The sequence below is a fragment of the Ranitomeya variabilis genome, chromosome 1 (genome assembly GCF_051348905.1).
Source record: "Ranitomeya variabilis isolate aRanVar5 chromosome 1, aRanVar5.hap1, whole genome shotgun sequence".
Taxonomy (NCBI): domain Eukaryota; kingdom Metazoa; phylum Chordata; class Amphibia; order Anura; family Dendrobatidae; genus Ranitomeya; species Ranitomeya variabilis.
The window spans coordinates 474,121,218-474,134,007 of NC_135232.1; the positions used below are offsets into that span (position 1 = coordinate 474,121,218).

Here is a 12,790-nt window from a genome sequence, read left to right on the forward strand (position 1 = left end):
CAGCTGTGTGACGTTTTGGGGGACACTCGCCTTTTCCTCCACCTCCAACATGTAGAGTCTTAGCAAGTCCTCGTGGACTTAAAATATTAGGGATTCAAAAGTGGCAAAGACTTCATGATGCTTTCAGAACGGCGAATGAGTTGCTGATGTATTTTATCTGACTTATGCATTGTGGAATGGAAATGAAGAATTTGAGACTATATTGAGTACAATAATCAGAAGGAAGTGTTTTCTGTGTGTTATCAGAGATTGGGGATTGAGAGACCCCAAATAACACACAACTCCAACAGGTGTGGAGGATGCTCACTTGGCGGAAAGCCCCATAGAAAATTGGACGTGTGAAAGATGCCTTAAACTGGACTTCGATATCTGTCCACCAAACAAACATTTGGCCGGCTGCTATCTCTCCCAGCCCTCCATACTCATGAATGCATGGATGCTCCTGTGTTCTCTAAGGCTGGGTGCCCACGTTCCAGAGCTAGCAGCGCTTTGGAAGCAGCGCATGTTTGTTGTGTCCAAAGCGCTGCCGTCTATTAAACAGGTAACTCCGCATGTGTTCACTGAACCGATTTGCAAGGTTCAATACATTCTATTGATGAAATTTCTGATGCGCAGACTCGCAACTCCACAAGAGAAATTAACATGCTCAGGTCTCGAAAGACGCCCTGCATGTTCATCTCCGCGGGTGATCCGCGGGCATTTGTGGACACATAGTGGACATGGGGTTTCTTGAAATGCCATCCATTGTGCTGCAACATCAGGACGCTGTGGGTTTGATGCATAAATATGCAGTGTCAAACCCGCAGCAGCTCCTGTTTGTGGGCACATGCCCTAAGAGAGAGTCACAGCTAGCGTCTTCCTCCCTACCAGGGGTGTAACTACAACAGGTGCAGGAATTGCAATTGCACCCGGGTCCTGGAGCCTAGGGGGCCCTAAAAGTCCATTTGGCCTATAGAAAAAGACATTGCTATTAAAGTTTTAAAATATTTGGGGGCCCTGTTGGGAGCTTTCACATCGGGGCCCATGGGTTTCAAGTAACGCCACTGCTCCCTACCAAAGAAAAAGAATGGGCAACTGAATTTCAACTACCCGATCCTTATATCCGGTAACTTAGGCTACTTTCACACTAGCGTCGTACGACGCACGTCGCAATGCGACGTACCGACACATACTGTGAAAGCGCCGCACAACGGGGGCAGCGGATGCAGTTTTTCCACGCATCCGCTGCCCCATTGTGAGCTCTGGAGAGGAGGGGGCGGAGTTCTGGCCGCGCATGCGCGGTCTGAAATGCTGGACACGACGCACCAAAAAACGTTACATGCAACTTTTTTTGTGCCGACGGTCCAACGCAACACGACGCAACCGTCGCACGACGGTTGTGACGTGTGGCAATGCGTCGCTAATGTTAGTCTATGGAGAAAAACCATATCCTGCACGCAATTTTGCAGGATGCGTTTTTTCTCCAAAACTAAGCATTGCGACGTGAGTCGTACGACGCTAGTGTGAAAGAGGCCTTAATCTGTCAGGAGGCAGTTGAGAGGCAACATATTAGGTGGTCAGTAGATCTGGCCGGCTTTTCTCTGATGTGGGGCCTTAAGGGCATGATATCGATAGAAGTAGAAGTATAGTCCAGATTCCAATATTTCTCTACTGATGCGCACTATTTTTCTGCACAATGACACAATGTGAAAAGGTCAAAATGATGATGTAATGCGTAGTGATTCATTTGAATTTGCTACATCATTTTTGAAGATGTGGTTAACATGAGAACTTCATAGCAGACTAACCAGCTGGTGAGGAACAGCAGGTTCTACATTGCTTCAACAGATGTAACCCAATAACAGCTCAGTCCCAACTTTTGTTTATCGCTGTTCTCATTTAGAGAGAAACCGTTAACATCTCAAGAAGCTGTGTAATTACTTAATCACACACGTTCCAGCCCCTTCTGACAGTCATGATGGGGTCTTAGGAATTTTATTGAGTATCTAGAAAATTGAAATGCTTGGCCTGCCTCAGTGATTAAGTGTTTATGATCTGATTCAGTTTCATTGGACTTTGCCTGTAGATAACCCGTGCAAAGATCACATGTACTGTTTGTGTCTGCTGGTTATTGACACAGCATGCGGATAAGAAATACCTTCTGTGATTTTCACAGATTTTAAGTTAAGACAGGAATCTTTGCACTTTTTTAGACTTAAAAGTTTGTTCACTTTTGGACAATCCCTAATCAGTCAGGCAAAGTCCACACCTCAACCCAATTGGTATGCTGTGGGGAGACCTTAAACTCTTAACGACCTACGACGTGCTATGTCCGTCATAGGTCGCCACCTCCTCTTTGATGCAGGCTTCGGCGATGAACCCACACCTTTTCCGGCACATGACAGTTGATCTGATTAGCTGCCATGTGCCTCTAAGGGTACCGTCTCACATTGGCACTTTGATCGCTACGACGGCACGATCCGTGACGTTCCAGCGATATCCATACGATATCGCTGTGTCTGACACGCAGCGGCGATCAGGGACCCTGCTGAGAATCGTACGTCGTAGCAGATCGTTTGAAACTTTATTTCGTCGCTGGATCTCCCGCTGTCATCGCTGCATCGGTGTGTGTGACACCGATGCAGCAATGCGTTCGCTTGTAACCAGGGTAAACATCGGGTTACTAAGCGCAGGGCCGCGCTTAGTAACCCGATGTTTACCCTGGTTACCATCGTAAATGTAAAAAAAAAAAAAACAGTACATACTTACATTCCGGTGTCCGTCAGGTCCCTGGCCGTCCGCTTCCCTGCACTGACTGTGAGCGCCGGCCGTAAAGTGAAAGCAGAGCACAGCGGTGACGTCACCGCTCTGCTTTGGCCGGCGCTTACACAGGATGCAGGAGGAGTGCAGGGAAGCGGACGCCGGGCACCGGAATGTGAGTATGTGTTTTTTTTATTTTACGTTTACGCTGGTAACCAGGGTAAACATCGGGTTACTAAGCGCGGCCCTGCGCGGCCCTTCGGCATCGTTGGTCACTGGAGAGCTGTCTGTGTGACAGCTCCCCAGCGACCACACAACGACTTACCAACGATCACGGCCAGGTCATATCGCTGGTCGTGATCGTTGGTAAATCGTTTTGTGTAACGGTACCCTAACAGCTGCGAGTGCTCACAATTCACCCGTGGTTTTTAACTAGTTAAATGCCACTGTCAATCTCTTACAGCAGCATTTAACTCGCGCAAACCAGATGCGCGTCTTAGCTCTGCCCATTGGTGCCTATGTCACATGACCGCGGGTTGCCAATGGGTTGACACTATAAACTGGGCAGCACGGTGGCTCAGTGGTTAGCACTGCAGCCTTGCATCGCTGGAGTCCTGGGTTCAAATCCCACCAAGAACAACATCGGCAAGGAGTTTGTATGTTCTCCCCGTGTTTCCGTGGGTTTCCTCCGGCTTCTCCGGTTTCCTCCCACACTCCAAAGACATACTGATAGGGAATTTAGATTGTATAATATTATTATAAACCCGGGGTCTGCAGGAGACAGTTGTTATTGCCGGTCATCAGCGCTCATAGTAGATGATCATTTTAGCTATACATAGCAGGGCTGCAATTGTGCTATGTGTAACACAAGCGACCAGATGACCGCAGCTTCTATTGCAGTAAAAAAAAAAAAAGTTTTAAAAAAATGTAAAAGATATAAAATTTTAAATCACCCCACTTTCGCCCCATTCAAAATTAAACAATTTTTTTAAAAATACACATATTTGGTATCTTCGGGTTCAAAAAACCTGATCTATCAAGATACAAAAATAATTAATCTGATAGCTAAACGGCATAGCGAGAAAAAAAATCAAAACACCAGAATTAAATTTTTTGGTCACTGTAACATTGCAATAAAATGCAATAACAGGCGAGCAAACATTGTATCTATCCCAAAATGGTGTCAATAGAAACGTCAGCTCGGCGCGCAAAAAATAAGCCCTCACGCAGCCCCAGAGCCTAAAAAAAAATGGAAACACTATGGGTCTTGGAAAATGACATTTTTTTTTTTTTAAAGATTAGATTTTTTTTTCACGACTTAAATAATAAAAGAACCTAGACATGTTTGGTGTCTATGAACTCGTAATGACCTGGAGAATCATAATGGCAGGTCAGTTTTAGCATTTAGAGAACATGCATAAAAAGAAAAATTTGTGGAATTGCACTTTTTTTTGCAGTTTCACAGCACTTAGAATTATTTTCAGAATTCACCGATTATACACGTAATAATATATATACCGTATATACTCGAGTATAAGCCGAGATTTTCAGCCCAAATTTTTGGGCTGAAAGTGCCCCTCTCGGCTTATACTCGAGTCATGATCGGTGGTGGGGTCGGCGGGTGAGGACTGTCATATACTCACCTAGTTCCGGCGCTCCTGGCGCTCCCCCTGCCTGTCACACTGTCTTCGGTGCCGCAGCTCTTCCCCTGAGCGGTCACGTGGGACCGCTCATTAGAGAAATGAATAGGCTGCTCCACCCCCCATAGGGGCGGAGCCGCATAATTCATTTCTCTAATCAGCGGTGCCAGTGACCGCTGACAGAGCAAGAGGCTGCGGCACCAAAGAACAGCTGTCCAGGGGAAGGAGCGGGATGCCGGGAGCAGGTAAGTATCGCATATTCACCTGTCCTCGTTCCACACGCCGGGCGTCGCGCCATCTTCCCGGCGTCTCTCCGCACTGACTGTGCAGGTCAGAGGGCGCGATGACGCATATAGTGTGCGCGCCGCCCTCTGCCTGATCAGTCAGTGCGGAGAGACGCCGGGACGTGAGGAGCTGCAAGCAAGAGAGGTGAGTATGTGTTTTTTTTTTTTTTATTGCAGCAGCAGCAGCTATGGGGCAATAATGGACGGTGAAGAGCACTATATGGCACAGCTATGGGGCAATGGTGCAGAGCACTATATGGCACAGCTATGGGGCAATGGTGCAGAGCACTATATGGCACAGCTATGGGGCAATAATGGACGGTGAAGAGCACTATATGGCACAGCTATGGGGCAATGGTGCAGAGCACTATATGGCACAGCTATGGGGCAATGGTGCAGAGCACTATATGGCACAGCTATGGGGCAATGGTGCAGAGCACTATATGGCACAGCTATGGGGCAATGGTGCAGAGCACTATATGGCACAGCTATGGGGCAATGGTGCAGAGCACTATATGGCACAGCTATGGGGCAATAATGGACGGTGAAGAGCACTATATGGCACAGCTATGGGGCAATGGTGCAGAGCACTATATGGCACAGCTATGGGGCAATGGTGCAGAGCACTATATGGCACAGCTATGGGGCAATAATGGACGGTGAAGAGCACTATATGGCACAGCTATGGGGCAATGGTGCAGAGCACTATATGGCACAGCTATGGGGCAATGGTGCAGAGCACTATATGGCACAGCTATGGGGCAATGGTGCAGAGCACTATATGGCACAGCTATGGGGCAATGGTGCAGAGCACTATATGGCACAGCTATGGGGCAATGGTGCAGAGCACTATATGGCACAGCTATGGGGCAATAATGGTGCAGAGCATTGTATGGCACAGCTATGGGGCAATAATGGACGGTGCAGAGCACTATATGGCACAGCTATGGGGCAATAATGGTGCAGAGCACTATATGGCACAGCTATGGGGCAATAATGGACGGTGCAGAGCACTATATGGCACAGCTATGGGGCAATAATGGTGCAGAGCACTATATGGCACAGCTATGGGGCAATAATGAACGCTGCAGAGCACTATATGGCACAGCTATGGGGCAACGGTGCAGAGCATTATATGGCACAGCTATGGGGCAATGGTGCAGAGCACTATATGGCACAGCTATGGGGCAACGGTGCAGAGCACTATATGGCACAGCTATGGGGCAACGGTGCAGAGCACTATATGGCACAGCTATGGGGCAATGGTGCAGAGCACTATATGGCACAGCTATGGGGCAACGGTGCAGAGCACTATATGGCACAGCTATGGGGCAACGGTGCAGAGCACTATATGGCACAGCTATGGGGCAATGGTGCAGAGCACTATATGGCACAGCTATGGGGCAATGGTGCAGAGCACTATATGGCACAGCTATGGGGCAACGGTGCAGAGCACTATATATATGGCACAGCTATGGGGCAACGGTGCAGAGCACTATATGGCACAGCTATGGGGCAACGGTGCAGAGCACTATATGGCACAGCTATGGGGCAACAGTGCAGAGCACTATATGGCACAGCTGTGGGGCAACGGTGCAGAGCACTATATGGCACAGCTATGGGGCAATGGTGCAGAGCACTATATGGCACAGCTATGGGGCAACGGTGCAGAGCATTGTATATATGGCACAGCTTTATGTGGAGTATCTATGGGGCAATGGTGCAGAGCACTATATGGCACAGCTTTATGTGGAGCATCTATGGGGCCATAATGAACGGTGCAGAGCATTATATGTGGCACAGCTTTATGTGGAGCATCTATGGGGCCATAATGAACGGTATGGAGTATCTATTTTTAATTTTGAAATTCACCGGTACCTGCTGCATTTTCCACCCTAGGCTTATACTCGAGTCAATAAGTTTTCCCAGTTTTTTGTGGCAAAATTAGGGGGGTCGGCTTATACTCGGGTCGGCTTATACTCGAGTATATACGGTATGTTTAATGATATACAATAAAAAACTAAGAAAAATATATATATAACAAAAAAAAACACCCAGCATAGTGAAAAAGTGATAATAAAATTAATGGATTTAACAGGTATTTAGAGGCAACAAGATGGGGGTGACTCTCATCCTAGTATTCCTGTTCGTACCTGTCTGCGGAGGTTGGCACCCTCTTGAACGAAATTGGTGCTCCCGCTTTTTAATGGCTGTAAGCCACACTCTGTTTGTAATGACTCTATATAATATATGAGATTCTCTTTTTGTATTGAAGAACTGAAATAAATTAGCATAATGAGGGATGAGATATTCTCACTAAGAATTGGCCTATTATTAAAGGTGATCCTAGTGATATTCTGACCAACCATTGACCAACCATTGTCCTATATCTAAAAAGAACATGACAGTTATAGGTTTTTGCCTATACATGCATGCCGGGAGAGACCTCTCAATCCAGGGTAGCGGGCGGGGAGAAACTGGTGGGGACTTGCCTGTCCAGCTAGTATCCAGCACAGCTAGGTCACCTGATGGCTTTTAACCCCTTAGTGACTGTGACCATTTTTTAAAATCTGACCAGTGTCTATTTATGTAGTAAAGTTTCTCTTTTGTGGAAAGTGACAAACCAGCTCTGGCTTGTCAAGGTAAGGAGGCTTATTACTGAAACACCGTGTCTGCAAATTGAGATTCTGATTTGGCTTTTATCCTAAGTCATATTGCAAGACTCGTTAAAGGGTTGATTGTGACTTAGGATTGCTACTTCCAACAGGTGGCGCTATAGAGTTCAATTCCTCTTCCTCTTTGAAGAGGCAATTTGCATATAGTTATGTAGTAATAACTCTGGAACGCTTCAACAAATCCCAGTGATTTTGAGACTGTTTTTCGTGACACATTGTACTTTATGATAATGGTACATTTAGGCTGATATATTTTGCGTTTATTTCTAAAAAATGTCAGAAATTTGCAAAAATATAAAAAAAATGCAATTTTCAAACTTTTAATGATTATCCCATTAATCCAGATAGTCATACCACACAAAAACATTAATAAATAACATTTCCCTCTTGTCTACTTTACATCAGGACCATATTTTATTTTGTTAGAATTTTAGACGGTTTAAAAACGTAGCAGTAATTTTTCATTTTTAAAAAAAAAAATTACAAAACTAATTTTTTTAGAGACCTGTTCGGCTTCTAAATGACTTTGGGGTCCTATTTATTGGAAACCCCCATAAGTGATACCATTTTAAAAACTGCACCCTTCACGAATTCAAAATTGCTTTCAGGTAGTTCATTAACCCTTCAGGTGCTTCAGGGGGTTAAACAACCATAGTCGGTGACAACACCAACCATAGTCGGTGACAACACTGATTGTAGCTGATGAGGCAAATTGTCAGCTATGGTGTACAACCGACAGATACAGGATTGTCACCCACCAGAGGATGCTTGTCTCTTATATCGCTGGACGGTAAAAAGACGTATTGGTTGTCACTAAGGGGTTAAAGCATGAGTCAAATATGCCTGATTGCGTTCATACAGCCAGTGTCCGACAAATATTGCCCGTGAATCGGGCAGCATGTATCAGCTGTAAGGTTCTCTTTAAGGCCACGTTCAGTAGTTGGTCAGTATTTTACATAAGTATTTGTAAGCAAAATACAGAAGTGGTGACGTGTTTCTATTATACTTTTCCTGTCATTTATTCTACTCCTGATTTTTATTTACTGTACTTCAATGTATTATCATGTAGGGTGGATTTTTTGGACAATTTTACAACAAACCCCTCTGCCCAACTTATTTGCATAGTCATTCCTGAACAGACTGTAACCTCTATAGCATCTAAGCCCAGATGCCGCCATCTTATAGAGGTTTATGCGGTAACTTCCGATTCATAGAGAGGCTTAAACCGCACTCAGGGGTGTGGGGAACGCATACTGCATTCCAAGTTGGTTAGCATCCGCGCATGCCGGAAATGACATTGGTAGATCAGGGAAATGGAGCGCAAATGCGTTCCACACATAGGATTGATGTCCAGGGGCGTTAGACTACGCTCCAAATGGTACAGGGTAGCCCTATCGCACTACATGGATATTCATAGCATGCCTCAAACACTCAAATGTTAAGAGACAGACAGTATCTAAAAGGTAGGGAGAATGCCACAAGGGGGCCTCCATATTCCCAACAAACAAAACAAAAACTCAAAATGAGGATGTCCACACATCAATGCGCCATAGGTGAGTATCAGTAGTAAAAATACAAAAAAAAAAAACCACTGTTTGACTCATATGCCACATTATTAGAAATACCCTATGCAGAATTTATGATCAGAAGACACAAAAGGAAAATAGAGAGTATAAACTAAATAAAACCACCAAATGGGTGATGCATAAAGAAGAACATGGCCAACAAAAGCCTATACAGAACGGTTGGTCCTAGGCAGTCATAATATGTGATATATATACAAAAATGGAATCAGGTGAAGCTCAACTGTTCATTTAGTTCTTTAGGACTAAAGGGATTCGTTCCACTATATCCATCGTGTTTCCTGTTGGATTATTTTTTTTATCCCAGTCTCCATGTCTAATGGATGGTTGGATAGCCTCGATTACACGAAAGGAAGTACATCAGTATCCCCCCCATGTTTAAGGTTCACACGGTGTGCCAATGCAGTGTCCCTGCCGTGTCCAATGTTCCCAAGGTGTTCCCTAACATCTATAAGCAATTCAAATTTGGTTTTACCCACATAGTCCATGGGGCGCATACAGGTACAGAGACATACCAACCCGAGGTCTTGCAGCTGGCAAAGCATTTCATATTGTAGGTCCTGTTTGTTACAGTGCTTGTAAAACTTTTTGAGGGGGAAACATATTAGCAAAAACTGCAGTGACCATATCTGAAGGTGTGAGGTGGCAGTGTCAGCACATTTATTATGAGTACTGGTTAGTATACATCTCTTTATGCACTAGCACTATGCACTTTCTAAATTATTCTTACAGTTGATTGATTAATTTTTCTTTGGTATAATTATTAAATTGCACCTTTTTTATTCTTGTCCCACTTGGGATATATACCAATTTGATATCATAGCGGACTACCAGTACTTAATGTCATAAAAGTAACATTTGTTATGGATTTTTATATATATTGTTTTTGAGTGCTATCAACTGCCCCTCTTGTTTTTAAATACTTTTGTGTATTGCCTTATTGGTGTTAAATAAAATATTCATAAATTTTATATGATTCTTCTTTAATTATTTCAAGTAGCTTTTTTGTTGTACCATATCTGAAGGTGCCTAGGGATCTATTTTCCATCCAAGTCCCCTCCTTTATTAGAGGTGTGAAGTGGCTATGTACCACATAGTCTTTAAAGGGAATCTGTCACCCCCCTGGAAGAATCTAAGCTATAACTATGGGCATACAGATAATAGAATGATTAAACCAGTCTTACCTGTATGCCTCATAGCTGCAGTCTAGAAAAGCAGTTTTAATGTTATATGTTAATGATTTCTTCCAGGCACTGCCCTTCCGGGAACCTGGAAGAAATAATTAAATATAACATTAAAACTGCTTTTCTCAACATCTAGCCCGCAGTTTCCAGGCATACAAGTAAGACTAATTTACTATTCTATTACCTGTATGCCCATAGTAATAGTAATAGTAGTAGATTCCCTTTAATCGATTTACCCCTTCTGTAGGCGATTGATGGTTTAGGGGAAATGAAACTGCAAATGCCCTGTTCAGTACTCAGTATATCCCAGAACCTTTTCAAGACAGCCATGATCTTATTCAACTGATCATCACATGTCCCTATCAGTCTTGCTAGGGAATCGGAGTCAGATTTTAAGTTGGGGGTCAGTAGAGATGACCTATTAACTCCCATTGCATGTTCATATGCTGACTCAATGATCTCCTAGGGGTACCCCCTACCCAAGAATCTTCCTTTAAGGTCTCTTGATTGGATCTGTAATTTTGACAAAGGGCATCAATTCCGGAGACATTCAGTTGTCCCGTTAGGGGACTGATGCCTTTGTCAATCTTTGGAAGTACGTAAAATGTCGCCATTGCCGGCCACTTAGGTGGTAAAAAGTTAAACTCATTTTTTGATAGCAAATCTGTACGGAGGGCTTACAAAATAATTCCAGAAAAATTTGAGGTATAATCCTTAGTAGGGTCCCTACGTCGAATCTCATGTGTATAGCGGTCTGATAAAAATGTATGACACATTTCCACATATTTTACATTGTCCATCACAACCGTGTTCCCACCTTTGTCTGATGGTTTCTTGACGATGCCCTGATACATATGCTCTCCATGCTAGCGTGACTGCTTAACCGTACATAGTACTAGACCAGGCACCGTCATGCACTTCATCATTGATCTGGACCATTACATTATGATACTCAATTAAGTACACCCCTGCTTCATAGATTATCAATGCTTGCAAAGAGATGCCAAAATATACATCATTTTGATGCCCTTTCCGGACATACAATATTAAGAGGGAGGAGGACAGGACAAACAAAGAAAGTGGGAAAGGAGTGCCCGTACGGTTGGAATTATCCATATAAACATATATACATGTCATAATCATTTTCTGCTGTAAACCATATTAAGTTAGGTCAGGGAAAAGATTTCACAAATATAGCAGTGGCTATCATTTGCCAATTAGATCATAAAAGATCAAATACAGGCTGTTTTATTGGCTGGATAAATGAAAGGCAGAGTCTAATCACAAAATATCATTATAGTTCAACATATATGTAAAAAACAACAGTGACTGATGAAAAAAAAGGGGAGAGACGAAGAGGAAAAGTGGGAGGGGGAAAGGGAGGGGAGGGGGAGGGGCAAAGCCAAGAGGCAGGATTACTCTATTTATTATTGTTTATATTTACAGAAAGCAGTTATAATTAAGTTGTTCGTTCAGGCCATGGGGATGGCAGGTATTCAAACGGAATATCCATCTTGATTCCCTTTGAAGCAGCACCCTATCAAAATCTCCCCCTCTCTTTGGTGGTTTGTCTTTCTCAATACCCATAAACTGTATGGCTTTCAGGTCCCCGTTGTGTGACCCATTTATATGTCTGGCCACTGGTGTGTCCCTCTTGTTTCGAAACAAGCACCTCCTCTGACCGGTAGTATCATCCTTTATCTAGCGTACCATACTTAAATTATCTCTAAACCCCCAAGACCAGATGTGTACCCAAATCTGTTCTTCTCCGCAGGGCTACTCACAAAGTTCACCATTTTGAAATGTGCTCTTCATACCAGACAGCCGCGAGCCACAATTCATGGGACCACGAGCCACATGTGGCTCCCGAGCTACAGGTTGTGGACCCCTGTTTTAGAGAAATCATGGAATGCGACTTGGTTAAAAGGGCACATATTGGCGCAGCTTATGCTTCCTATCTTTAAAGGGAATCTGTCACCTCATTTTAGGCCTATAAGCTAAGGCCACCGCCACCAGGGGCTTATCTACAGCATTCTGTAATGCTGTAGATAAGCCCCCGATGTAATCTGAAAGATAAGAAAAACAAGTTATATTATACTCACCCAGGGGCGGTCCCGATGCGGTCTGGTCCGATGGGCTTTGCGGTCCGGGTCCGGCGCTTCCCAACTTCATAAGATAACGTCCTCTTCTTTGCTCCCTGTCGCAGCTCCTGCGCAAGTATACTTTATCTGCCCTGTTGAGGGCAGAGCAAAGTACTGCAGTGCGCAGGTGCCGGGAAAGGTTAGAGAGGCCCAGCGCCTGCGCACTGCAGTACTTTGCTCTGCCCTCAACAGGGCAAATCAGTACGCCTGCACAGGAGCCGTGACAGGAAGCAAAGAAGAGTACGTCATCGTATGAAGGACCCGGATCGCGACGCCCATCAAACCAGACCGCAGCGGGACCGACCCTGGGTGAGTATAATATAACTTGTTTTTCTCATCTTTCAGGATACATCGGGGGCTTAGCTACAGCATTACAGAATGCTGTAGATAAGCCCCTGATGGTGGTGGCCTTAGCTTATAGGCCTAAAATAGGGTGACAGATTCCCTTTAATACTCAACTGATATCACTCAACTGCAGTTTTTACATTTTCTTCTCTGTTGCAGAACTCAGGGGTTGCCTTATGTTTTAACGCTCCCTCAGTCA

General features: G+C 44.4%; 1 protein-coding gene across 2 annotated transcripts in view; it reads right to left on the reverse strand.

Moving 5' to 3' along the window:
• CORO2A (coronin 2A) overlaps positions 1-12,790 on the reverse strand; it is a 224,074-nt gene that overhangs the window by 181,744 nt on the left and 29,540 nt on the right. The window contains exon 2 of one of the 2 annotated variants that reach the window (XM_077250872.1): positions 10,106-10,190. The exons of the other annotated variant lie outside the window; for it this stretch is intronic. The gene's annotated coding sequence lies outside the window, so the exon portion shown is untranslated. The remainder of the gene's footprint in view (positions 1-10,105; positions 10,191-12,790) is intronic. 2 annotated transcript variants of the gene reach the window in all.